Source organism: Paramormyrops kingsleyae, chromosome 14 (genome assembly GCF_048594095.1).
Source record: "Paramormyrops kingsleyae isolate MSU_618 chromosome 14, PKINGS_0.4, whole genome shotgun sequence".
NCBI lineage: Eukaryota > Metazoa > Chordata > Actinopteri > Osteoglossiformes > Mormyridae > Paramormyrops > Paramormyrops kingsleyae.
Genome location: NC_132810.1, coordinates 23732739 through 23760103, shown reverse-complemented (window position 1 = coordinate 23760103; position 27365 = coordinate 23732739). Strand labels below are relative to the sequence as shown.

The following is a 27365-nucleotide window of genomic DNA, read 5'->3' as shown; positions in this document are numbered from 1 at the left end:
CGTAGAATTTTTTGGTTTACATTCCTGAATTCAGCGTGTTTTAATGTACAAAACCTGAAATGTGACTCATGATATGTGCGATTTTGTTTCCTGACACTACGGGCTACTCTGCATGGCTCTGCAGGGTCTGGGCACATGGCGTGACTAAAACCCTCCGGCGTGTGCGTCAGGGCTTTTACTGGGGGGCGGCTGAGGAGGGATGTGGAGGACTTTTGCAGGTGCTGTGACCTCTGTGTGGTACGTAAGGGAACACAGGGGCAGTCCAGGGCCCAGCTCCAGCAGTTCATGGTCGGGGAACCCATGCAGAGGGTGGGGGTTGATGTAATGGGGCCGCTCCCATGCACAACACAGGGGAACCGCTTTATATTGACAGCCATGGACTACTTCACCAATGGCCGGAGGCTTATGCCTTGCCAGACCAGGAGGCTGCGACTGTGGCCAATGCCCTGGTTGAGGGGATGTTCAGCAGGTTTAGGGTCCCCGTGTCCATCCATAGCGATCAAGGGCGGAATTTTGAGTCCTGGGTATTTTCCTTCATGTGCACATGGCTGGGAATCACAAAGACCCGCACCACCCCACTCCACCCCCAAAGTGATGGGTTGGTGGAATGGTTTAACCGAACCTTAGCAGAGCAGTTGTCTATCTTAACATCCTGGGATGCATTTTTACCCCTGGTCCTGATGGCTTGCTGCTCTGCTGTCCAGAGCTCAACCTCCTGTACGCCAGCCCTCCTAATGCTAGGCCGACAGATCAGGACCCCTGCAGAGCTGGCTTTCAGACGGCCCCCAGACACCGCATCTGCCCCTGCTGGGCCTGAGTATGCCAGACAGCTCCATGATCGCTTGGATACAGCTCACGAGTATGCCAGGGGACAGCTGATGAGTGCTGAGCTGCAGCAAAAACGGAATTACGACCTCCATGCCCGGGGGCGTCACTTCACAGCTGGGGAGTTGGTCTAGGTCTACAGCCCGACCAGAAAGAAGGGCAGGTGTCCTAAGTTGGACTCCCACTGGGTGGGGCCGTGTCTGGTCCTGGAGAGGGTGGGGGAAGTTGTGTATAGGGTGCAACTGCCTTCCCGGGGACGCAAAGTTGTGCTCCATCGTGACCGGCTGGCACCTTACTGGGAAACTGCGACACCTCTGGGGTACGGGGCAGAAGGGGGAGGCCCCCTGTCCCCTGCTACACCATCTCCAGCTAGGCTGAGTATGCCAGTCAGTTTGGACCAAGCAGCCGGAGGTGACCAGTCTGCCCCTGCGACACCTAGGGTTCCTCAAGGGGCCACGCCTTCTACAGGACGTCCAAGGAGAGGGAGGAGACCCCCCACCAGGTTCAGGGACTTTGTCCTCGGGTCGAGGACCTGAGTAAGAGGGGGGTAATGTAGTGTGTTTAAGGATTGTGTTACAGAGGTTACTGGGAGGGATATTTTCTGTGGGCATGCACCCATCCAGGGGAGAGTGTGTGGGAGGAGCCAGAGGAGGCGGGAGAGCTGAGAGGCTGGCGGGAGAAAAAGGAGAACTTTCTTTTAATAAGGGAGAGGGTGTAGTGCATCCAGTGCTTCTACGACTGTTCCGTAGGAATATATAAAAAAGTGTGTGTACGGCATGGCTGTGGCTCACAACAGTCAAATAAAGTTAAATAAGTTTCCGGCCACTTGCCTCCTTATTCCCATAACGGGAACTTTACAATATATAAACAGTGCCAGATGATAAAACAGCCTCGCCATCTACGTCGTCAGAGTTAAATGCTAGACGTGGCTCATTCTCACTCGCATGGCAGTGGTTTGGTTTTGAAAAGACTGATGTTGCTCAAAACTATGTGGTAAATCAGTTGCCATTAAAGACAGCACGACAACTAAATTGTTTCACCATTTGCGAACTAACCACCGCACAGAATACGAAGAATACGAAAAGCTTAAGGAGTCAACTGTCCAGCACAAGTCTAAAGTAACAAAGGTACAAGCACAAAAACACACTTTAGCAAACTTTAAAACTACTACAGCAAACTTTAGCAGACTCATTCTGCAAAAAAGTGCCTCACGACAAGAAATGCAACAGATGGCATGATATAACAAACGCCGTCACCAATTACATCGTAAAAGATATGGTGTCAATTCAAGTGGTTGAGAGAGATGGTTTTAAACAACTTTTGAATACTTTAGACCCAAGGTACACATTGCCTGGCCGAAAATATTTCAGTCAAACAGCCTAAGTTGTATGATTCATGTCGCCAAACTCTGATGCATAAACTTCAAAAGGTTTCACATTTTGCCACAACAACGGATTTATGGTCAAGCCGAACATCTGAGCCATACCTCTCCCTGACGGTGCATTTCATTGATGAAAACTGGCAACTGCAAAGCTTCTGTTTGCAAACATCCTACTTCCCAGAAGATCACATTGGCAACATCATTGACCAAGGTCTGAAAGATGCGCTGGCATCATGGTCACTGCGAGAAGACCGCATGGTTTGCATGACAACAGACAGCTATAGGAGTTTGCAAAAAGGTGGTTGGAGCTTTTTCCAGTAGCTGGAAAAAGAAGAAAGCACTTGCTGATGCACAAGAGAAGCTCAACCTTCCAGTGCATAAACTTATCACCGAGTCACCAACAAGATGGGGCGCATGATAGAGAGATTTATTGAACAAGAAAAAGCCATTTGTCATGTTTTGACTGCAGACAAAAAGCACAGGCATCTTGTCCAAACATGACAAGATGTTGAAGTGTTGGAGGCAGTAAGTAAAGCACTGGGCCTTTTCTGGAATTCACAGATGCTCTTTCAGGTGAGCAACTTTTAACAGTTTCTTACTTAAAACCTGTGCTGTCCTTGTTCAACTCTGATGTCCTGGAGGTGAAGTCTGATGACACAGACCTAACCAAATAGATCAAATAAGCCATTCTAGAGTATCTGAACTCCAAATACACAGAGGACTGTGTAGATGAGCTGTTGGGTTTGGCATCCGCACTTGACCCACGGTTCAAAAATTGCTTTAATAATGACAGCAGGATTGAAGCCATTTACTGATTCTTGAGGTAAGGGACAAAACATGTCTCACATAAAAAAGTCTACTTTATGTTAAAATTGAAAATATTAATAATAAAAACACTGCAAAAGTAAAATCTGTCACACTTGTGCATACTTATGAAACTGATATAATATATTGAAAAAGGAATTTATCACAATATGTTAAAATACAGGCTCTGTACTAAGAAAGTACATGCAATTTGACCTGTCATCAGCAGGACATTACAATATTTAACTTCCCCAAAAAATGTTAAAAAGTGCTGCAAATGGATAAATATTAATGTCAAATGAACTGAAGTATTAAATAGAATATGAAATGTCATATATGAGAACTTTAAATTATATTATCCATTAAAAAAATGTTTATAATAGTGTGTCCTCATATTCAGTCAGCTCCGTCTGATTTTTTGCTGACCATGACTTTGCCTAATTTGTTCAGGAAAAGTCATGGTCAGCTATAACCTCTAGGACCCCATTAGCTTTTCCTGCTATTGGTAGGTTCAATAGTAGGACAGATAGTCTGGTAAGTTTTACAATTTTTGATATTTTAATAAAACAATGTTGATATCACTGCAGTCACAGCTTTGATGTGTCAACTCCATCTTCCCACTGTAATACTCTTATTATAGAATTTTGAAATAAATGTTGTCTTTTTAGTTCAGGTTAGCAGGCTAGCTAACATCTTGGGGAAAAACAAAATGGCCTCAGTGTATGAGACACTGATAAAATGGGAAAACATGTCATGTTGGCAACTCCGTAAGATGTCAACTCCGTAGGCTCTCTCTCTGACGGAGGTGACACTTAAATTGACAGAGTTGACAACTGCTTAAAGAAAGTCATTAGGATAACAGAAACATATGCTAATTAGCTATCTAACATTTATAGTTCATCTCCCAATTAAGGTCCAACTTGTATTTATTGCTTTAATCTGCACTGTAGGCAGGCATGGCTAGAAAGAAGCAGTCACTGTCAATGGAGGAGCAAAGAAATAGAAACAGGGAGTATCAAAGAAAGAGAAGAGAGAGATTAAACAGTGATCCAGACAGCAGAAGGGAAACCCTTGAGAAGGAAAGACAGAGATGGAAGAAGAGGGTTCAAGAGAAGAAAGTGAGGCAAATGGGAGACCAGGGAGAGAGGGAGCAGAGGCATCAGAGAAGGTATTGGAGGGATGCTCAGAGAAAGTCTAGAAAATGCAGGGCTATGCAGAATGCAGTGCAGCAAAAAGACACACCCCCAGATAGGCCACTAGATGAGAGTATTGAGGAGCCATCCAAGAGCAGATGAGCTCTTGCAAGTGAGAGGGAGAGAAGAAAAACTAGAAAGAGGCATTCAAGGGAAATAAGGGCTTTAAAAGAAAAAATTAAGAAGCTAACAAAACAGAGAAACAGGTTGAGAAAGCCTAATAAAGCCTAATAAATCAAATGACAAACAAAAAGGAAATAGAAATAAAGCACAAATAGACTCCACAGACAGAAACTGAGAAAATGTTGTCAGGAAGCCATCTTAAAAATCCCAACCTCAAGCGAACTCTTCTCTTCCACAACGTTCTCTGCCAGGAACTTCAGATGAAAAAACAAGCTTCACACAAACAAGGAAAATCAATGAGCCAACAACTGTCATTATCCGGAAGGATCCTAAAAAAATATAGACTGCTTCATAAGATTCGCCAGTTTGGTTTGACATATAAAAAGTGAAAAGAAACAGACCACTAAGAAAAAGGCAACATTTCTTCAAGGTATCAGCAAGACAGTTCAAGAGTTCTTCATAAACTCCTCTCGCATCACTACAGATAAAAATGACACCATCACAAGAAACAAGATAAAACATCAACGAATGATTCTAACAGACTCCATACAAAACCTCCACCTTGAGTTTATCAGTAGCAACCCAGAAATAAAGCTCAGTTACTCCTCCTTTTGTGCTATGCGGCCCTTCTATGTTACAGCACCAAAGGCATCTGATAGGAAGATATGTCTGTGCCAATATCACGAAAATGCATCCTTAATGCTGAAGGTTCTCAAGTCAGCAGGTGTCGTAAAGTCAAACAAACTAGAGGACAGCATTGAGTTGGTTTGTTGCTCTCCAGCCAGTGAGGCCTGCCTTCTTCGCACTTGTTTACGGTGTTTCAACAAGAACACAGTTCAGACTCCAGATCAAGGTGGGATTAATGTTGAGTGGAGACAGTGGGAGAGAGTCCAAGAAGAAACGGCCGCTGGGATCCACTTCAACATGAAACTAAACATCCACAGTGGGCCTCTCTCTGAGCTGCTGCACTCATATCAGGAGAAGCTTCGACATGACACCACAACACATGTGTGCTTGGTTCACAATCAAACAAAAGCACACAGAAATGTCATTGAGACCTGCAATGAGAACACAGTTATTGTGCATTTTGACTTCTCTGAATCCTGGAAGTGCAAGTATGCCTCTGAAATTCAAGCCTATCATTTCGGCCAGAATTTGCCACAGCTGAATCTGCATACTGGAATGTACTACACTAAAGGTGTACATAGTCCAAGAGGCAAGATGCATCAACAATCTGGACATACATGGATCCAGTACTGAATGCTATTTGGATAAAATATCCATCAGCTACCATTGTGCACTTTTGGTCTGATTAAAATAATCAAGAACAAAAGAACAAAAAGAACTCCTTTCTCCTTTCTGAGGTACCATCCAAACTTGGCTTCACCAGGACCACATGGAATTATTTCCCCACTTCCCATGGCAAGGGTGCCCCCGATGGAATTGGAGCAACAGTAAAACGAACAGCAGACAAACTGGTTCTGCATGGAAATGACATGACAAATGGAAAAGAGTTCTTTGAAAAGATCTCAAACTGTTTGAGTGGTGTGCAGCTGTATCACATTGAGGAAAAAGACATGGAAAAATATGACACACTTATCATACAACATCTCAAACAGGTTCCATCCACAAGAAAGATACATCCCATATCAAAACAGTGTCTCACACAGACAGCTGTCATGTTTTTGCAGTGAGCCAATGAATTGCCAGTGTTTTACCCCAGCAACTTTCATTTTAAATGATTGTGCAGATGAACAACAGACTGAAACAAGGGCCAAGAAGAAAGGTCCTTTGGCCATATTGATGGCCAAAAGGATACAGGGGAAGATGAAAACTTGATGGAGTGGGAAATAGAGGAGCAGCAAGTGAAAGGTCCTGAAGGCACCATAGTTGAAATATCGACACTTTGACAGCATTGAGGAGGGAGACTGGCTAGCTGTAGTATATAATGGCCACTGGTGGCTAGCAAAAGCCATGCATGTTGACAGTGAGCACCAAGATGTGAGAGTAGAGTTCATGCACCCTTGTGGCCCAACAGCTAATGTTCACCTCAAATGTGGGAGTAGGGATGTGTGTTTCTGTCCAATTACTGACATTCTTCTGAAACTAACAGGGAAGGCATCTCCACTGCAGATAAATGTTGCTTTAAAAGAAAACGCGAATTACGCTATTGGGAACTGGGGTAATGATAATGAGCCTTCAACCAACTGTAGCTTACAGGTAACATTAAGGATAGGGATGCTCCTTTTGACCGTTTAACCGTTAACCGAAATAATTAATTTTGACCGAATATTACTATCAGTTAAACGGTTTAAAATGTTTTTATATATATTTTAATTATTAGTAGTAGTATGAAGTTTTGTGGCATCTCAGCTGAAGATCGCTTTTCACGTTCTAAATACACTGGGTTTGAATCGGCGACTGTGATTACAGGCACACAGGCTTAGCCCACTGAGCCATGAACACAGGTACGAGCTTTGCTGCTGAAAATGGAAACATTGGCGCAAAGCTTCAGCAGCAGAGACGTATCCGTGTGCTATATTGTAGCCGATCGGTGTAAACACTACCCAGACATGTGCTCTTGTTTTATTTCGGTTACAATGGGCGTATTCACATATTTCTTTATCCAATACTAACTGTCGGATTATCATGTTGTTATCATGCGAATAGCGCAATTTGCAAGTGGGAAGGCGATCAGAGCTGCTTCGAGACGCAGACGCTTAAGTCAGTCACTCTTGTTCTTTCTATTCGTATCACGAAGCTATAAAAATATATTTAGTTTCTACCTATATATATATTTGAAAAGTAGACCGTCCAAGGTTTCTGAGGGTGTTTTTTAAATGTGTATATGATAAAACCTCGCAGAGTTATTTAAATGGTTTGGCGAAATTTCTGTCAGATCCCGCCGGCGGGACCGCCGACCCCAGAGGAATTTAATATTCTAATCTAATCAGTTAACGGTTAATGTTCGGTTAACGAACGGCGGTTGTCGGTTGGGAAAATTAATCGAAATGAGCATCCCTAATTAAGGATAATTGATTCTAATGGAGTTCGTTTTGTGCGCTTATTGGTGGGCTCACAGACGTTTTTTAATCGTTAAAAATCATTTTAATTGTTAACATTTTAATTATTACCATATCAGCCCGATGTTATCAGTTATGTTTTTTTTCTTGTGTCGGAGAGTTTCACTCTGTGAGTGTGTGGGGCGGAGCAGGCAGCTCTCAAATACTGCAGCGTGTGTGAGAGTTGCATTACTCTGCCCTGATCACAGACAGCGCTGTCCTCGGAGACACAGAGCTGCTAAGAACAATGCATGGCGGAGAAAAGTGTTTGTTCGAAAGCGTGGTTACCATTTACTTGAGCTGATGCTGACAATGGTCCTTCTGTGCAACTTTTTTTCATTTGAGACCGGAGATTCAAACAATTTGTCCGATGTCTAGATAAAAAGTGCATGACTTTGTGCAGTTCGTTTCCTTATTAAACATGTCTATCCTTTATACGGGCTTATACGTAGACAACGTCACAATCACTAGGGGCTTATGTTGTCCTTGCATACAAGGCTGTGCAATACGACAGTTATTTTATTTTATTTTCCGGGATCACTAGATTCTGATTGTGAATTTGGCTTTAAGCTATCTGTCTGCTAACAACAGAAACAACATGTTAGTGTACACTACTCATCATACCATGATGCACTTAGTGGTTTTTTTTCCTTCAAAATGTATTAGAGTGTAATTGTTTTAATGTGCATGGAATACTGGAATTGTAGAATGAATTGAAGATGAAGGTACTATAATAAAAATTCTAACCTTGCATTTATTCTTCTGTTTTAGTAATTGCTGTCTGATGGCTGAACAAAAATCTAATCCTGTATGGCAGCATTTCACAAAGCAAACACCAGGAAAAGCCAGGTGCAATATCTGCAGCAGACTGGTGAGCTTGGGAGCTGAAGAATGAGTTTGCTGCTAAAGAGATTCTGATGCTGCTATCTTTATTGTTTATAAGTTTAAGTTATTTATAAGTTGTATTGTGTTTTTGTTATTTAAGTTTATATTTAAATTTACACAAGTCAATATTCAATAAATGCTAAGTTGAGAAATTTTGTGTATCGTTTGTTATTATTAATGTGATATTTTATCATGCAAATAGAGGGGAAAACGTCCAATTTTCGGCCAAAAAATATCGGCAGCATATATCGGCCATCGGCTGACCCTGACTCCTAAATATCTTCATCGGCATCGGCTATTGAAAAACCCATATCGGTCGACCTCTACCCCTGATGTAATGGATTTCAGCAGCATGTCCAACGCATGCTGCTGAAATCTTAATGCAGGTCACATGAAAATGAAAAATGTTAACTGACATAAAGATCTTTAGTGCATTTTGAAACACGCTACAGTGATGAGTAGAGATCCGTTGTGATTTCAGTTCGTTCTGTTATACGTGACCCTCTAGGACAGGGTCATTAGTTGTTTTTTATACGAGGTAAATCCTAGTTTTCTCGTTTAAACCTTGAGGTCCTGTTTCCAGATGTTCTTTGACTATCCACTCTTTTCCATTACTTGATGGTTCCATGTCAAAGTTTAGTAACGTGCGTGTAAAATCAACACTTCATGAATTTCATTCTACGTCATCAGCTGTTTGTCAACACCGTCAGCTGTTTGTCAACGCCGTCAGGTGAAGGTTATCGTGCTTTTATGACAAAATGTATTGCCCTTTGTTCAATTTACTGTGTTTGGATATTAAAACACCACATGAACTACACACAATGAGGTCTTCTTTATTTAATAACATTGATTATATATGCTTATTACTAAAAATTAACATACAAATTTAAGGAACTTTGAAATTTCCATTTTTCCAGATATCAGAACAAATTTCAAAATAATTCATTTTATAACTTAACTCTGTTACAAAACATCAGAAATATATACTTAAGGACCCTAATCAGTGTTTTAACTGATAAAGTCAAAATAGAATGATTTTTTGTGTGTCTGACAGAGCTGACATAAATTTATTGAGTAATTAAAGGTCAGTTTTCATAAAAAGTGTTTTTATAAAAAACTTGTTCCCTTACATGATTTGGTGGCTGAGACCTTTGCCTATAAATATATCTAGTTGAGATTAATGTGGTATGTGGTAAAAAAAAAAGTGTAGGTCTAAAACAGGTTTTGTCCCTTACCTCAAAAATCAGTGCATTACGATGGCAGCTGTGAGAGAACTTATGGCTGTGACGACAGAGGAAGACAGCCCTACCTCAGGACACTCAACTGCTTCAGCTCACCCGATGGCTGTAGAAACTGGATCAGGTGATGACGCAAGGGACGGAGCAAAAAAAAAAAAAAAGTCTTTTGGCAGCTACTTTAAAAAAGCACAGGAATTCAGAGAAGTCGAGTCTCTGCCCACTGCCATTGAAAAAGAGATCAAGAGCTATTTAATGATACCCTAGGTGGACAGTGAGGTAAATCCACTTGAGTAGTGGAAAACACAAGAAGTAAATTTCCCCAGATTGGGGGAACCAGCAAAAAAGTACCTGTGCATTCCTGCCTCAAGCAGTGCTTCTGAGAGGGCTTTCAGCACCGGAGGAAATGTTGTAACATGTAACCGTGCCATTTTGAAGCCAGATGCCTTGAACAGGCTGGTGTTCTTGTCACACAAATTGAAGTTTCTCCAGTAGAATTTTACAGTTCTCATAACTTTCTCAAAACTCATAACTTTGTGCAATATTGGATAAAGGAAGTTAGTAATTTCTTTAATAGTGTTAGATTGTGTAAAACTTGTTTACACATGCTACTTCTGCAGTATTCGATGGATGTTTAGATGTTTACAGTATAGTACAGTATGTTAGATTTGTGTTCTTGCTTGCATGCCACACAGTTCAGTTCATGGCCTGTGGCCTGTAATTGTGATGTTCAGGTATTTTATTCCCTGTACATTTATAACCCCAACTGGGGTCATGGGGGTAGGGGGGGTGGGGGCAGAGCCTACCCCGGAAACAACAGGCGCAGGCAGGAACCAACCCTGGGCGTGCGCCAACACACCGCAGGGCACATACACTCACACAGCCACACTCACACAATTACAGGACCAATTTAGACTCGCCAATCGACCTACCCTGCACACTTTTGGACTGTGGGAGGAAACCGGAGCCCCCGGTAAAAACCCACGCGAACACGGGGAGAGCGAGTGAACTCCACACAGAAAGGACCCAGGTGTTTTACTTCATTTTTAATTAAATGAATAAGACCTGTTTTCCTTAACTGTTTCATTAAGCTACAATTAATTTCCTATTACCAAGACCAAGCTAGATCTCAATAAGACTTACAAACACATGTTTAAAGGATGAAGAATATCTTGGAATTATCGTTATCGTCAAAGTCCCAGAAAATATCGAGATATTTTTTTAATCCAATATCGCACACCCCTACATGCCACAATTGGGAAACAACACAAGTATTTACAACAACAATACACAGATCTCACCAGCTGCAACTACATTCAATAGTAAAGTTTATCCTTTTCTAGTTTGTCTAGTTTCTCTTTATACTCAAATTCAAGGGCATATTTGGCTGTAATTGCTGAAGTGCCCCATGTACCACGCTATGTCAGAGGTAAAACCAGCTTTTCAAAGTGGTGCTATAGTTAGCGCTGTTGACTCACAGAGACCGGACATGGCTTTATGTGTGTGAATCTTTTGGCTCCAGTATCGCTCGTTAAAGAGACCGAGTCAAGTTCGGCAAGATTTATTGTTCGTCTGAAATATGACTCCAGTCCACTGGCTCATCTATCTCTACTTTATTTCTCCTAGCGAATTTTATGAGAAACATATCAGACAAAATAGAGGCTAAAATGCAAATCACAATTTCGACTCAGCCAACACATAGAAAAGAAAGCTATGAGCAGTAAAATTTTCTTCTGGGTAGGGAAAAAAATACGATAGTGAAAATGTTATTAGTAGCATGGTCTGAAGATTTAGAATGCATTGCTGATATGATAATGCAAAAAACTGAATAATCTAAAACAAACTTATATGCCACATTGCAGGCTGCAATGTATTATTCCAAACCAGTTCCTGGTCACCACCACTAAACATTTACAACATTACGCATCAAATGGTCACCAGTAAGGCGAGTGTTATGGTCAGATAGCTTTATTGGGGATCCCTAACGTAAATGCAGTTAACGTGAAAATGCAGTTAATTAAAGCATTTACCAGATGATCTACAATCAATAAAAATGGTATTCTTAACGCTTGGCTCTTTCACTTAGAGTATACCAATTCCTTGTCCACAAACCAACCAGGAATATTGGTGAATAGGTTACTTTATATTACCTGACGGCTGAAATCATGTTCTGGATGGATTAAATGTGGTTAATCATTCATACACATAAACATCATGACTACTCCCAAGTTAATCATAACAATAGCTTTAACTATCTTGTATAAACAGTGAGTGTAAAGATCTGGGATGTATTAGACAGTCAGCTAACATTCAGTACTTATAGTCAACATGCTGAATGCAGTAGAAATGAGAATCAAGATCTCTGACAACGGCCAAATCATTATGGCCAGACACCATAATCAGGGCATCTGAAATGGCAATGCTTGTTGGGTTGCTCATGGTCAGTCATAATTCATAACTATTGAGAGAAGTATGAATAGTGAAACCATGAACCACTGACTGGGAATTGGGCAGCCAGGTTAGTGTCAAGCATCTCTGGGATATGGTGGACTAACAAGTACTAAATAGCACCATATGCAGCAGGGCGTGATGCATTGTGTGTTGTGTCACATTATTCCCGTGAGCTACTACCAAATGTTAGCTTACCATCTAATATATCCCAGACATTGACATGTGCCATTTTTACAAAAGACCCTACATTATAGTTGTCACATAATGTTTTGGCTCATCAGTGTAAATACACAATTCAGATCGAAGCTTGGGGTCCATTTATCCGGTGCCCCTGAAGCATGTCATGTGACTTGCATTAATGTAATCAGGTTCGCCAGATTTGTGCCTGTTCTTTCATGCGCCACCACTGACTTAGACTAGGGCTACCTTTTAAAGATACCTTACCTTTTTAAATTATTCTATAATATTCAGAAATTCTTCTTGCACCCCAGAGTCTCAGAATCACTGACCTGTACATTGTTCCTGAGAAGTTTGCTAAAACACCCACAGAATAAATTTAAACGTCAAATAAGAAGTGGCTGCAGCCTCCTCTTTTGTACTTTGCTGCCTTCTGTTGATACAGTCTTAATTTTGGGGTTATTTCTCTTAGGTCTATCAAGGATAGATTTTCAACCATATAGTGTTTTTTTGTGAAGTAGTAATAATATCCATCAAAGATCAAACTGAATGATAGCAACAAAAAGTTATACTATACTGCAATGTCAAGATCTCGGCACAGATTCATGCAGTAGCTAGAAGGCTCACCAAACTAAGCTATGTTTTATTAGTTTTTATTGTTCTAACCGTTGCAACTAAGGACTGTGGATGGCATACACTTTTAGACATCAACAGAAACTGAGCATATTACACTACTACTATTGCCAGCCTATAACCTACTAATCAAAAGGATAAAGCCAGCTCTGTGTGAGTATGAAAAAATGGAAAGATGCAGCAGTTGAGGCACAGAATAGATTGGAGCATACTGTATGTAGGAGCATGTCACCACAGGGGTCCAAACAGACAGTGAGTAGCACACAACAGCATTAACTGCTTATAAAATGCTGAACATGTTCTATGCTTGTTTCAATCACCTCAAAGTCTCAGCATCCAGCTCCACAGTTGCTCCAGAAAACCTAAGGCTGTCACTGTTAACATCTGAGGTGAAGAATATGCTGCAGAAGGTCAACACACACAAAGCCCCTGGACTTGACAACGTCCCTGGCTAAATTTTGTGATCCTATGCAGACCAACTAATCGAGGTCATCCCAGATATCTTCAATACATCACTTGCCTAGGATAAAGTCCCCACCTGCTTCAAAGTAACTATGTTCCCAGTTCCCAAGAAATCCACAGCAACATGCCTAACCTCAATAATAATGAAGTGTTTTGAGCAACTGGTCCTTCAGCACATCAGAAACTGTATTCCTGCCACCCTAGATCCACATCAGTTTGAATCAGCTCCACAGACCCACAGAGGATGCAGGTCAACACTGCTCTCCACCTTCTGCTCACCTACCTGGACAGAATAGACATGCATGCAAGAGTATGGCTTATGGACTTCAGCTCTGCATTTAATACTATCACACCATAAATACTCCTATTACGGAGTATTACGGTTCCATGGATGGAACCGTTTGCGAGGCTGTGAACTCCCGTACTGCTGCATATAACACAGGACTCACCACCGGCGATATTAACGCTTATAAAGCGGCTTCATATGGAGTACGGTGCGCTGTCAAACTAGCAAAAGAAAGTTACAGCAAGCGTGTTCAGTGTTACTTTCACCAGAGTGATGCGCGACAACTGTGGCACAGACTACGCAGTATCACAGACTTTAAAAGCAAATCCATCACGGCTTTTGTTGCAACGTGCGGAGAGCTCTGCAGCAGCTCAACACCAGGAAAGAGATGGGGCCGGACAGCATCTCCGGGCACCTGCTACGCTGCGCCGACCAGCTGACCGTAGTCTTAACCTCCATCTTCAACGAGTCTCTGGCTCAGTCTGTGGTCCCCACCTGCTTTAAAAGATCCACAATTGTACCAGTACCTAAGAACAGTGAGCCCTCGTGCCTGATTAACTACAGGCCAGTTGCACTAGTCATGAAGTAGTCATGAAGGTTTTCGAGAGACTCATTAAAGACTTCATGATATCCTCCATCCCGAGCTCTATAGACCCACCCCAGTTCGCCTACCGCCTCAATAGATCTACAGAGGACGCTATCTCCCACGTTCTGCACACCACCATCAGCCATGTGGACAAGAAGCAAGGGAACTATGTGAGACTGTTGTTCATCGACTACAGTTCTGCGTTTAACACAATATTCCCCCACAGACTGTACACCAAGCTGTGGGAGCTAGGACTGAACAACCGCCTGTGTGCATGGGTCTTCAACTTCCTCACAGGCAGACCACAGGTGGAAAGCAGGTGGCTGTGTCTCCAACACCATCACACTCAACACAGGGGCTCCTCAAGGATGTGTGCTCAGCCCTCTCCTCTACACACTCTACACTAGAGACTGTGTGGCCACACACAGCTCCAACTCCATCATCAAGTACGCAGATGACACAGTAGTGCTGGGTCTCATCTCTAACAATGATGAGACAGCCTGCAAGGAGGTGGTGGATAACCTGACATCGTGGTGCCAGGAGAACTGCCTCCAACTTAATGTCAGCAAGACCAAGGAGCTGGTGGTGGACTTCAAGAGGAGTAAGGAGCGCTCCTACTCCCCCCTCTACATCAACGGGACTGCAGTGGAGAGAGTGAGCAGCTTCAAATATCTAGGCATATGCATCACTGAGGACCTGACATGGACAGAACACATCCAAGCCCAGTCCAGCAAGGCGAGGCAGCATCTTTACCACCTAAGACAGCTGAAGAAGTTTTGGGTTTCTTCTGCGATTATTAGGACTTTTTACACTGTGTTCTTTAAACGATTAATCTAGCAATTATTTTTTCGATTATTCGACTAATCTAACAACTAATTTTTCTATTTATCTGATGATAAATTTATTGATAAGCAATTATTTTCAAGTCATTTAATACAATTCACCCCCTCCACCACACACACAAATCTGAAATTCTCATTATCATTTTAATTTATTAAAACATTTCTTAAACATTAGAGCATTATAAACAAAAAAGGCAAATCTTAAAAGATTCAACAGGATTTCTGTTAGACTGAAGTTAATAATCACTGCAATAGTTTTTACTTAATTATTTCAGTACACAAATTTGACTTTAATGTTGAAATAGATGCTAAAACATGGAATGATTTCATAACTAGAGAAACAGGTTTTTAACAAACACTAGCAAAGGTAGCTTATAGTTAAGCTTACTTCAGTGAGCAAGGAACGATTTAGGCTACAGTGTGTAAGAATACTTGTAAACGATAGTTTGTCTCACTCTTACATGACAGAATAAGTAAACAAAAAATATAAAATGGCTGAAACAGAGTCATTAATGTCAAATTGTAGAGGTGCAGAAAAGGTGTCATGACTGAAGTATTCCCAAACTTTGGAAGACCACGTGCGAGCCTTTCTTGCCGTGTGTTTCTCCAGAGGCTCTGCTGGTAGACAGCCATGTTGCCTCGTGCGTGTGGGGGCGGGGCGGATGGTGAATTTCCTCTTTACAGGGTGGTTGGTGATGTCTCATTAATATTTATGAGAGAAGTGGTACATGATTGGCCAGTGCATGCCTTGCAAAATAGTGCAGCACTGCTGGCACTGGCGATATTAGACAAAACTATATCGGAATTCAGTCTATAACTGATATAGTTTTAATGGTGCCAGCAAGTGAAACAACTAGCCAGCTTATTAGCGGCTAGTTGTTGAAAAACATGCAGCAGGTCCAATAAATAAAATATTGTAGCTTTCGAGTGGTGAAGAGATCATCAGGTGGACAGTGAAGTTCAGTTATTAGCAGACTGTTTTATTGCACGATTCTTAAAAGGACAGCGTTAACATGCGCTCTTACAATACATTTAGCTTATCACTTAGTGCATTGCAGTTACAAAACATTTACGTAGTTCTCACAATAAAATTCCACGGCGACGCATTTTTATAATCGAGATCGTCAATTACGTCGAATAATCGTCACAGCCCAAATCTGAATACATCATCCTCACGACGCTCCTAGACATCAGTGAGAAGAGGTCTGAAGAGAGCGCAGCAGATTGCCATGGACATCATGCACCCCAGTTACAATGTCTTTGCCCTACTGCTACCTGGGACATACTATAGAAGTATGCACCGCCAGACCACCAGACTGGCAAACACCTTCTTCCCCCAAGCTGTGTGTATGCTGAACTCTCACAAGACTCACGTAATATGAACACTTCCAACTGAACCCTTCTGTACATCTTGCATGAAACATGTATGCATTTATATTAGTGCTGTCAAATTATAAAAATTTTTAATCAGATTAATCACAGGGTTGCTGTGGATTAATTTCGATTAAAAATGAATGATATTTAACCATGATTAATCTAAATTAATCATATTTCATTTTGCATGAGCAATGAGACTCAAGAAAAAAGGGAATATATCAGGGATGCACCAAATATTCGGCCACCGAAAATTTTCGGCCGAAAATGATTTTTATCACCGAAAAACACGGCCGAAACAATATGTTGTGATGACACAAACAGAAACCGGGGCCTGCACGTGCTTGTCTGAAGCAGCATGTCTGCGGTGTGGACGTATTTCAATATATCTGAAAAAGACCCACTGATAGCGATTTGCAAAACATGTAATGCCAAAATTTCAAGAGGGGGTGCGTCTGCAAAGACTTTCTCCATGTTGGGTTTAATTTATCACCTGAAATCCAAACATCCCGATCGCCATGCTGGATATGAGAGTAAAGCAGCACAGAAAAGGAAAACTCCTCTGAGCACGTCCACTCCGTCTGTGGCGGACATTTTTGAAAAGGCAAGGAAGTTTCCCAGTGATAGTGTCAAGGCAATTACACAAAAGATTATGGAATTCATTGCCTTAGATGATCAACCATTCTCTGTCGTAGAAGATGTAGGATTTCGTAGGCTGATCGAGCACATTGAGCCCCGTTATGTCATGCCGAGCAGATGACATTTCTCAGACGTGCGTTTACCTGAGCTGTTTAATGTTGTTGCAACTCACGTCCATGAGCATATAGCTGCAGATATTTCAGCAATCAGTTTCACGACAGACATATGGAGCTCAGACGTCAGCCTTACCAGTATGCTCAGTCTAACCGCACAATGGATCAACGCTGATTTCCAGCTGCAAAAGATTCTGCTCCATTCACAAGAGTTTCGAGGGTCACATACAGCAGCAGCCATTTCTGATGCATTCGCCAATATGTTCGACACCTGGCATATCGACCGATCTAAAGTGCATGTTATTGTCAGTGACAATGCAAGAAATATGGCAAAAGCGATAGAAGACAGTCAGCTGAAGGGAATACGGTGCATGGCCCATACACTACATCTGGTTGTGAGTGATGGAGTGTTGTCTCAACGCAGCGTAAAAGACGTACTGGCTATAGGCAGAAGAATTGTTGGCCACTTTAAACATTCACAGTTGGCCTATTCCCGCTTGCAGTCTATGCATGATCAGTTTGGAACACAAATAAAACGGTTCCAGCAAGACGTGAGTACGCGGTGGAACAGCACGTATTACATGTTGCAAAGCCTCTTTGCGCAAAAGCGAGTCTTGGCTGCATATAGCGCAGATCACGAGCTCTCGGCGACATTCACTTCATACCAGTGGGTCCTAATAGAGAACATTCTCTCTCTTCTTGCCCCCTTTGAGCAGCTAACTAAAGAGATCAGCTCCTCTGATGCATCTGTAGCGGACGTTATTCCTTTAATCGCAGCACTAAAGCGTCTCTTAACCAAAGTGATTGAGACGGACCACAGAGTGAAAACAATGAAAAGTACACTCTTAGAGTCTGTCAGCACACGTTTCACTGAGATCTATTCGGATCCTCTGCACTTCATCGCGACTGTACTTGATCCGCGTTATAAAGATCATTACTTGGATGCGGAAATAAAGCAGCATGCACGAGAAATGATCCAGACCACGATGAATGCCGAGAACCCGCGGGGAGATGGAGAGGGAGCAGCGCACAGCGCAGGAGAAGGAGATCAGAGCGCAGAAAAAAAGACTCGTCTCTTTGCACCAGATGAGTGCCATGCACCCTCGTTGTCTGATATGTTCAGTGAAATCCTGCAAGAAAGTGCCTCAAATAATAATAGGTAGGCTGTTCTGTTCTATTCTGACTTAGGCTACTATATATGTGACTATCAGATTGTAGCCATATTTCTGTTAGATATTTTTTAAATTTGACAAAAATTTAAATTTATGCACTGGCCCTATTTAAATACACTTTCTCAAATGTCAGGCAGATCACAAGCTCAACCACTCAACAGCTAGATGCTTATCTGTCTGAAGTCCCCATCCCCTCTTGTCTACTGGAAAAATAATCACGGCCGCTTTCCTGACCTGGCAAAGATGGCACGCAAGTACTTGTCTGCTCCGTGCACAAGCACTGACAGCCCATGTTCTCGATGAGAAGAGGAACAGATTTCACTGTGATAAAGCAGAGAAGCTACTCTTCATCAAGAAAAACCTGCCACTTTACCTCAAGAAGTAGAATGGGCTTGTCTAGTGTTTAAATATTTATTATCCACTTTGCACATCTGCAATTCTTGGTGCATTTGTTGTTGTTAATGTTCTACAGTTAACATATGGGCTATGGCAGTCTTTGTTTTGATACAATATTATGTTGTAGGCCTACAGAGAAAATATTGTATCTTTAAGCAGTTGGACTTGTTCTGAATGCACTTTCTTGTAGTAGTCCTACAGAGCAAATTTAAAATGCACTAGACTTAAATGCACTTTATTTAATTTTACAACCTTTCAGCAGGCCAGAAGGCCTGTACATTGTTATTTAATGTACACATGAGTGCGGTTAAGTTAAACATTTAAGTTTGAATTTTATTTCATTTTATACTGTGCATTGTTGCAATGTGCTAAATAAATATTTTCATAATTTGTAACTGATTTATTCTTTGAAACTTTAATATTAATTTATGCAATCGCAATGCCTTGATTTTAGTAAGGTTAGTACACAGCCATATCCATAAATGCAATGGTACTAATTATTGGCATAATTTCTTTCGGTGTTTCGGTTTTCGGCCTTCGTTTCCTCTTTTTTGGTTTTCGGTTTCGGCCAAGAATTTTCATTTCGATGCATCCCTAGAATATATATGCACTTAACATGTTTATTGAACATCTTGAACACGAGTCGTATGCATTCTATCTGCCACAGAAGTGCAATACCATGGACCCATATCAAAAAGCAAGATTTTTTGCTTAGCTGGACAACTTGTCGGATTTAAGGTACCTTAGTTTAAATGGTCTTTATCTTCGTTCACTTACAATTAGCCCGAACTACCGTAAATCCGACAAATAATCCGACTAATCATAAAATCCAATTCTAGCCCGGTTAATTGCCATTGTTAGCAATATCACTTGATAATACATTACGCGTGGTGTTTTACATATAAAACTCCGTAGCAACACGTCCACAGATAAGTTGGATGGTATAGACCGATTTAATGAGCCACAAATGAGAAGTAGTGCTTAAACAGTATAAAACTACAACTTTCCCTTCTGTTGATAAAATGCGCAGCCATCTTGGACTCTGAACTCGGGATCCTCTGTGCTGCTCCAAGATCTCAGAAAAACTGGAGTGCGCATGCCGTCACTTCCGGCTTCAAAACTCTGGAATCCGCCTAGGAATACGAGTTCCCAAGGCAAATGGACCAAAATGCACCAAAACTGCCCAGAGACATTTCAGGGATTTTGAGTCATTTTGCGCTGCAGATGGGTTAATTGCGTTAAATTAAAATTTTAATCAGATTAATCGTGATGATGAATTAATCTGCGTTAACCCGTTAATTTTGACAGCCCTAATTTATATATCTGTATTACTGCTTCTGTCCGTATGTACGCTACTAGTCAAAAGTTTTTGCACATCGCAGGTTTTTAACCACTTTTCTTTTTACTTCATAAACTGCAGATTTTTCATTCTTGTTAAGCATTGGAAAGTTGAGTGAACATATAGACATGAAAATATGTCAAATAAAACAAATTTCCTTTATAACATGGGAAGAGTATGCAACAGTGTATGTCTGACATCCTATTGACTGGTTGTGTGGTGATGGAATAGTCAAATTCGAGGCTGTCTTAAGTTTAAATGCACTAGTTAACCATAGCATCCCATGAAACAGAGCAGTATTTAATATCCCTTGTAGAAAGAATGCCTCAAAATTTCTCTGCTGTTATAATTGCTAGAGGAGGTTATTTTGATGAATCAAAGATATGACATTTTCTTGCTAATAAAGGTACTCAAATGGTGAACATAGTGTAAATTTGTTACTAAAGAATTTTGAGTGTATTTTTAGTAAATGGTAAGTGAGTAACATGCAAATGTAGAAAATCTCAGCCTGTGCAAAAACTTTTGACTGGTAATGTACAGTCTTATGCAAAAGTTTGGCCACCCCTCGATAAATAACATATTTTGGTCATTTTTTAATTTAAAAGATGTAAACACAGTCTCTCTAGGAAATGGAAAAAATGCACAATATTTCCAGCAAACATTTATGCATAGTTACTTTTTATGTGATAATTTGAACAAAGACAAAAAATAAAATCATTATTGTGGCACTCTGCAAAAGTTTGGACACCATACATAATCAGTACTTAGTAACACCTCCTCTGGCAGATATCACAGCTTGCAAATGCTTTTTATAGCCAGCTAAAAGTCTTTTAATTCTTGTACTGGGGAATTTTCTCCCATTCTTCCTTGCAAAAGGCTTCTAGTTCTGTAATATTCTTTGGTGGTCTTGCATGCACTGCTCTTTTAAAATCTACCCACAAATTTTCAATGATGTTTAAATCAGGGGACTGTGATGGGCATTCCAAAACCTTCAGCTTGTGTCTCTTGAGGTAGTCCATGGTGGATTTCGAGGTATGTTTAGGATCATTGTCCTGTTGTAGAAGCCATCCTCTTTTCAGCTTCAGCTTTTTTATAGATGGTGTGATGTTTGCGTCCTGAATTTGCTGGTATTTAGTGGAATCCATTCTGCCCTCCACCCGTGCAATGTTTTCTGTGCCACTGGCTGCAACACAACTCCAAAGCATGCTACATCCACCCCCATGCTTAATAGTTGGCAAGGTGTTCTTTTCATGAAATGCTGCTCCTTTTTTTCTCCAAACATGCCTTTGCTGATTGTGGCCAAAGAGTTCTATTTTAACTGCATCAGGCCACAGCACTTGTTTCCAAAATGCATCAGCCTTCTGTAGATGTTCTGTTGTATACTTCTGACATTGGATTTTATGATGGGGAAGCAGATAAGGTGTTCTTCTGCTGAATCTTCCTTGAAGGTCTTGTCTGTGCAAGCATCGCTGTACAGTGGAACGGTGCACCACCACTCCTGAGTCTGCTAAATGTTCCTGCAGGTTTTTTGCAGTCAAATGGGGGTATGGTTTGTCTTTCTGACCAGCATACGAGCAGTTCTCTCAAAGAGTTTAATTGGTCTTCCAGATTTCATCTTGACCCCCACAGTTCCCTTGAACTGCTATCTCTTAATTACATTTCTCACTGTAGAAACTGCAAGCTGACAACGCTTTGCTATCTTCTTGTAGCATTCATTTTCAGAGTCTTACACAGCTGCTTAGAGGAACCCATGGTTGTTGAGTGTCCACAAGTGTGTGAACAAGGTTTGAAGAGTCAGAGTATGAAAGGTATGAAATTGGCACCAACTGACATTTACTAATGGTGCCCTGCATCAGATCTAACAAGCCAATTAAGGTCTGAATCCTTGTAAAAAGAATCTGAGACTTTGGAACTCTTAGGGTGCCCAAACTTTTGCAGAGTGCCACAATAATGTTTTTATTTTTTATCTTTGTTCAATTTATGACTAAAGTAACTATGCATCAATGTTTGCTGAAAATATTGTGCATTTTTTCCATTTCCTAGAGAGACTGTGTTTACATCTTTTCAATTAAAAAATGACCAATATATGTTATTTATCGAGGGGTGGCCAAACTTTTGTATAAGACTGTATATCATGTATATAATGTAAATGTATTATTTTTAATATATGTGCATGCAATGCTTGCATGAGGAAGTGCCTACTACCTCATTTCGTTGACATGTGCACAATGACAATAAAAGTTGACTTTGACTATACAATTCACATGCTGTAATTAAGTGTCTTATCTACGTTACCCTTCCCTTTACTGTCACCAGGCACCGTTGCTTCAATTTTGGTGTAGTTTATCTCACAAATTTGATCAGGTCCAGATCTTCACCCTTTGCAACTTGTCTGCAAAATTTGGAAAGGATCTTGGCAAATAATTTTTGAGTTATCATGGTGACAAGATCATGTTTCTGAATCTCTGTACAGCGCTGCTTCAAATTTGTGGTGATCTGTCACAAGATATGAGCAGTTCCAATTAATCACCCAGACAATGTGCCTGCAAAGGTGAAGTAAGGTCTGTCAAAGATTTTTTAAGTTATTGCATTAATTAGAAAGCATCTGTGGTGGACTGGTCCCAAAACCATATATATATGTTGTGGGTTTGGTCTGTAGCTCTGTCGCCTTAGATATCCAGGGATGGAGGTTGGAATACCACCCTTGTTGCAGATTTTGAATGTTCTTCCTGCACTGTTTTCCTCTCTATATTCTCATTTACTCCCATAGTCCAAAGAAATGCAGTTAGGTTAACTCATGACACTAAATTGCCTATAATGCCTGTGGGTACCCTCTGTCAGACCAGCATCCTATCCAGGGAGTGTCACTATGTTATGCCCTTGTAGACCCCAGGCAGCATAAGACCTTGACTGTGACTATAGAAATAGAGGTTGTGAAATCTCAAAAACAATGTAGCAATTAGTAACTGTTCCTTTACAATCACAGTGGACCTAATTTTGTTCCAAAATATTTGCATCGGACTGTTTCTGCACACAATTATATAAACAAAACATAAACATTTGTATTTTTTTATCGAAACCTAACCTGAAAAAACACCATATAACAAATTCTAGAAACTAAAAAACCCAGTGTAACAAGGTTGGAAGGAAAGAAAGGCTTGCTACAGAGATCTGCGTAATCAATATAACATATCTTCTGAGAAATAAAGGGTTCAAGGGACCTATGTCACCACTAACTAGGGTGACAAAAAACATTGTCTTTGAACACAGGCAATGTAAGAGTAAAGGTCTTGTTTTATGATGCTCACAACGCACATTTTTTAGTAAAATAAAAATAACAACGTGAGCTACAACAGAGAACCATGTGCAAAGTAAGCAGTTACTGCTTTTGAAATATGACTATAAAACATTATGCAGTATGTAAAAAGGTAGGATAACTATTTACACTACTGTAAAGTTGTAAAAAATAATTACAGACACAACTATAGGTGAAAATGCACATATTGTATAGAAATTCAAAATGTATATGAGCCTTACTCAACTAATAGACACCACAAAGAGGAATTAATTCCCAGTGTTGACTTCTGAAACCATTTGTATTGTGTCCATATTCATGGACTGAAAGGAGCTGTGACAAAAAGGGAAGGAAAAGACCAAAGATACAGTCCAAGATTGTATACAGGCAGCAGTTATAAAATGGGTGGATGGAAAATGGGTGGATGGATATAGCTCTGTACAAAATTAATTTCACATGTTCATACACAGCAGGAAAATTACGCAAAGGACTCTTAAATCATAGTTCTCTACTGTAAAAGTAGTCTTCTAGGATTTTACAAGTTCATGGGAAAGAAGTCAAAGAAATAAGGTCTATCCTATTCCAAGATCATAAGTGCTAAATAAATCCGTAGCTAAATGCCGGCGAGTGTAACAGGTTTCTAGTGCAGGAGAGGTATCCAACTTGGATAAAATACTGGAGGCCGCTCAAATTAGAGCCAGCACAGTTTCTGATTACCGTCCCGAGTATCCCTTGCTATGTGCACACAGCCTTGTTTTTTTCCACTAAAACTGTTTACGAAGATTACGCCTATAGCAATAATTTTGGAGATATCGTTGGTATGCTGAAACGTGATAAATAATGACTCCACAAGCTATTTGTCAAGAAAATACATCATTCAACCCGAGTTTAAAGAGTAATGTATTTATATCCGACAACTAATTCCCATCGATTTTTTGGGGGGTGGAAAATACGTTTTCTACTTGCGGCCACTGAAAAAGTAATACCAACATCTGAAATTTACTTAACTTCTTAGGTACATGATCATACACACACAGTATGCACAGTACAGCAAAACACAGATTTTACAATAACATCGACAAAAGTAAATCATTCGACTAACACGAAAATACTAAATGCCGCTAAAAGTTCACGGTATCCAAGACTTGTTTTGTAACTACTTACAAAACGTTAAATTAAAATGTATATGTAATTTTTAATATACTACTCTTATGACTAGAGAAAACAGCACGGATACTATGGCTACACGTAACAAAAAAATCCATCCATGCGAAAAAGTGAGACATTATGGCAGGAATGTACATTTTTCTACGTATATAAATATAAAACTTACCTCGAATAGTCGAAGACTCCTTGATGCTAATTCTATTTCATTCCACAAATAAAAATCTTAGCTTTCACTTCAAAATGCAAAGCATTAATACTTTAAAAATAAGTGGCAGAAAACATTCCAGCGCACCCCACTTCCTATGCAGCCAGCGTGAGCTGAGCCATAAAAGGAGCGCTACATGTGGGATCAGGCAGAGGAAGACTTCATGGAATGAGGAAGGGGGTGGAGGAACCGTTTCAAAACATTTCTCCAGAGCATGTTTGACCATTATCATTTGCTCAGAACCAAACAGTTAGTAATAAAAATGCTTCTGGTGTTTCAGGTTTCTGCCACAGGATAAATACTTTACGAAACCCTCAGATAGGACCAGAATGGTCGCATTTACCACCCCTTCATGAAAGTAATGTAACACCGTCCATTTGTGCCTGTCAGTGTTCCCCTTTACAATAGCCGTGCCAGAGCATATTTTGTAATTTATAAGCTTACTGGGAAAGAGATTTCCAGTGTGGTATTGATTTTTATTATTGATACAATATTAAAATTCTATTTTTACCATTATTAATTTATAGGGAGAATAATGCATAATTTATAAAGCAGAATAATGACAAAAATTTGGCCTAACATATAGAACATATGCCAAAATATGAAGCATTTTTTGACGCGCAATGTACTACGAACCAATCTTCAGTTTTTCACATTAGACCCTTCTTGAATATTTTTGTGGCGCCCAAGGTAAATTATTGGATGTAGGGTAAAATTTCTTAAAATGAAAATAACTATATGCAGAGTGTAACACCCAGCTGCCAGAGGTGCCCCAGAATCCGCCACAAGCAGCAGAGAGGAAAAAAAGAGGAAAAGCCGAAGATTGGAGGACTTACCAGAGGTCCTCTTGGGGTCCATTTTTGTGTCCGCTGCCTCTCCTGGTTCGATCCTCAACCCGGCGGTATTCTCCTCCCCGGGATTCCCCGCCAATCCACAGCAGATGTCCAAAGATCGTCAGCCCGTCACTTCGCTACCAGCACCAGCAGCTCGCCCCTTTCTGGGGATGCGCCTGGCCTTTAAAGGGGCCAGGGCTATTAGGGATACCATCCCGTGGGTCCCAAAGTTCCTTAAACGGGTGATGCCTGATGCTGAGGCGCAAACCCCGGCTGCGCCCCCCGAGGTTACTGTGCTGGCAAATCCTGTGCTGGCACTTCCTGCTGCACCCCCCGAGGTTCCTGCGTCGGCAGTTCATACTGTGCCCCCCCCCCCGAGGTTCCTGCGCCGGTGGTTCCTGCTGCGCCCCCGAGGTTCCTGACCCGGCGGCTCCTGCTTCACCCTCCGAGGTTCCTGACTCTCCGGCTCCAGTCCCCCTGGTTCCTGACCTTCTGGCTCCAGTCCCCCTAATTCCTGACCCTGCTCCCGTGCTCCCGGCTCACATGGCCCCAGTCACGGTCCCCGAGGAGGTCCCAGACTGTCAGACCACCGCTCTTTCCCACTTGGAGGAGGAGGAGCTCGAGGGGGACCCCTTGGGGATTTACCTAATAGCCCCAGTGTACCCCTTCGGAGGGTCACCCCCGTCACCACCCCAGCATGGCCAATCTCTGTCAGGACCTTGGCTCTCTGTGTCCCGAAGAGGACATCTGCGCAGGGGTTGGGTGGGGTTGGGTCCCACCCGCCGGGCCCCCTGGTGTTGGCTCGGTGGTCGCCTGCAGGTCCTCCAGCTCTAGCTCGGCGGTCGCCTGAGGTTCCCCTGGCTCCGGCTCAATGGTCGCCTGTGGTTCCCCCTACGGTGTCTCGTCGGGCACCTTCAGTCCCACCTCTAGCGACTCGACGGTCGTCTGTGGGTCCCCCTGCTCCGACTTGTTGGTCACCTGCGGGTCCCCCTGCTCCGACTCATCGCCGCTTTGCCGGCTGTGGCTATGCCTTCGCCTGCTGCAGCTTTGGCTCCCTCCTCCCCTTCTCCGGTCATTGAAGTTTTGTGAAGTGTTGTGACCTGTTTTACCTCGAATGCCTCTCCGTTTTCTAATTAAATCCTCATTCCTCGATCATTCGTTTTCTTCTCCTGTTTCCCTGGTCCGTGCCCCGCACTGTGTGATATAGAGCCATCCAAAGTATATTATTGGGGACCCATTCTTCACTATTAATATATTTGTGCATACCAACCAGTTGATTCAAACGTTTCAATAGTCATCGAACTGCATATATATATGGTGAGATCTCATATCTGACACTGGAATACGAAAATTATAGACGTAAAGAGAACTATACACCCTGACATAGTTGACCTCTTGGTGGTGCTATAACATTATTCATGTTGCCACTGCATATCCTGGTCAGGGTCACATGGGGTGGGGGCCTGGAGACTATCACAGACAGCATAGGGCATTAAGCAGGAGTAGAACAACAATATGGACATATTAACTTATATATGATTAAATACATTTTAGCTGGAGTATTTGTCTGAAGGGTGTTTTGTGATAATATTAAAAAAATAAATACAGCTCTGGAAAAAAATTAATAGACCACAGCAATATTTTCAGTTTCACTCATTTCTCAATGGGTTAAATCAGGCTACATACATTATATACGTCACAGTTTGTACATAGTGGCATTTTACCAGGGAATGTTAAAGATGTCATACTTATGTTGCTCAGATGCAGAAAGTTGGATGTTTCTTTTCAATGTTAAAGGAAGGCAATAAGGCACAATAATGCTTTCATAAGTTAATTATCTTAACGTGTGTATACATGTATTCTGTTTTGTGTTACAGTAGGGTGCCA

General features: G+C 41.4%; 1 protein-coding gene across 4 annotated transcripts in view; it reads right to left on the bottom strand.

Moving 5' to 3' along the window:
* The window catches only part of frmd6 (FERM domain containing 6), a 102307-nt gene extending 76805 nt beyond the window's left edge, over positions 1-25502 (bottom strand). For 2 of the 4 annotated variants that reach the window (XM_023839893.2, XM_023839892.2), the window contains exon 1: positions 24607-24781. The gene's annotated coding sequence lies outside the window, so the exon portion shown is untranslated. Of the gene's footprint in view, positions 1-24606; positions 24782-25481 lie in introns of those variants that run through there. The other 2 variants (XM_072698865.1, XM_023839894.2) reach the window with 2 other exon arrangements.
* Between the last annotated feature and the right edge of the window lie 1863 nt (positions 25503-27365).